Source organism: Protopterus annectens, chromosome 17.part0, assembly GCF_019279795.1.
Source record: "Protopterus annectens isolate FY-2018-M chromosome 17.part0, PAN1.0, whole genome shotgun sequence".
In the NCBI taxonomy this organism is placed as follows: domain Eukaryota; kingdom Metazoa; phylum Chordata; order Ceratodontiformes; family Protopteridae; genus Protopterus; species Protopterus annectens.
Genome location: NC_056751.1, coordinates 829,670,690 through 829,672,325, shown reverse-complemented (window position 1 = coordinate 829,672,325; position 1,636 = coordinate 829,670,690).

The window sequence follows — 1,636 nt, the reverse complement described above, 5'->3', positions numbered from 1 at the left end:
AGTGACTGAGGAAGTGCAAAAATATAAAGAACAAAAACCTAGAGATTTTTGACAGGTATAAAAAAGAAACATGGACATGGAAAAGAGAGTTCTGATATGGTATATATATTTGAAGGGAAATACAGGCAAAGGCACCCAGATAGAGAAAATTTCGCAATACAAAAAAATAAGGTCACAAAGGGGGAACACAGCGGAGCCAAGATGGCCAACTGATAGCAGCAGTTTTTCAGAGCTCCATGAAACTAGTATAAAAAACAGGAAATAACTTATTTTAGCAAAAATACTTAGAATTGATAGATGAAAGTATAAACTATATTATTAGTAACTTTGGTGAACTTAGGAAAGTTTTTTTCCTGCCAAATTATAAAGGAGAATATATCATTTGTGGAGATAAGCACTTCGAAGACTTCTCATTCTGACATGGCTTTAAAAAAAGAAATGCAGCTTGTGACATCTGCTATACAAGAACTCTCACTAAAAATGAATGATTTTAAGGAGAATTTACAAAGCCTCAAGGGAAATTGTCAGAAACAAACAGATTCTCTCAAGGAACTTATACAGCAGCAGCATCAATCCAGAATAACACACTTAGAAGCATCCCTGAATGATCTTGATGGAAGACTGAAGGAAAAAGAAAGCCAGAAAGATTTTCTCATCAAACAAAACATTTGGATTCTCAATAAAGTGGATGACCTGGAAAACAGGGAGAGAAGGTCAAATATAAGGATTTTTGGCATTCCCGACAGAGCTGAAAGAGAAGATATAATTTCTTTCCTGAATACCTGGATTCCAGAGATTTTAGATTTAAAGGAGGATCTGTCCTTTGGTATTGAAAGGGCTCATAGAGCTTTAGGAAAGCCAGTTTCAACATCCTCCTCTACTCCTCCCAGATCAATAGTCATAAAGTTTCTATCTTATTTGGATAAGGAGTTGGTCCTAAAATCTGCCTGGAGGAAAAGTCCATTAAAATGTAATCAAAACCCAATTAGGTTTGATAATGACTATTCTACCAGGGTTTTGGAACAGAGGAAAAAAGCTTGGCCATTAATAAAACTGTTAATGCAGAATAACATCAAAACTCAGCTTGTCTTTCCTGCCAGAATAAAAATTCTTCATCAGAATGAAATGAGATCATTTAATGCCCTAGAGGAAGCCACTGCCTTTATTAAAAACAATAACATTATTTCCTTACCTGAAGATATGGAATGGGCATCTGCATCTCTGAAGAGAGTTACTGATAAATTTTCTTGGACTGGGTCTATATTAAAAGCCCTAAAGGCCATAACATTGAAGCTATGTACATCGACACATAAAGGTCAATGTACATAAATGTCGAAACACGTAAATGGCGAAAATCACAACACCGAATGTGTTTGTTAAGCTAGCAGTGTGATCGTGGGGATAAGAAAATATATCCTTTTCCCTACTGTAGTGCAGTCTCGGAGTTGGTATATTTAAGTAGGGGGGCTGCAGGGGGCTTGCCCCCCTGCAAAAGTGGGTTAATTTCAGTTTTTAATGTTAGTGTGAATGTACATGTGAGGCGCTCTTTGTTGACGTAACACGTTTGGCTTTGTGATTTTCGCCGTTTACATGTTTCCATGTTTATGTACATTGACCCTTATGTGTCGATGTACAT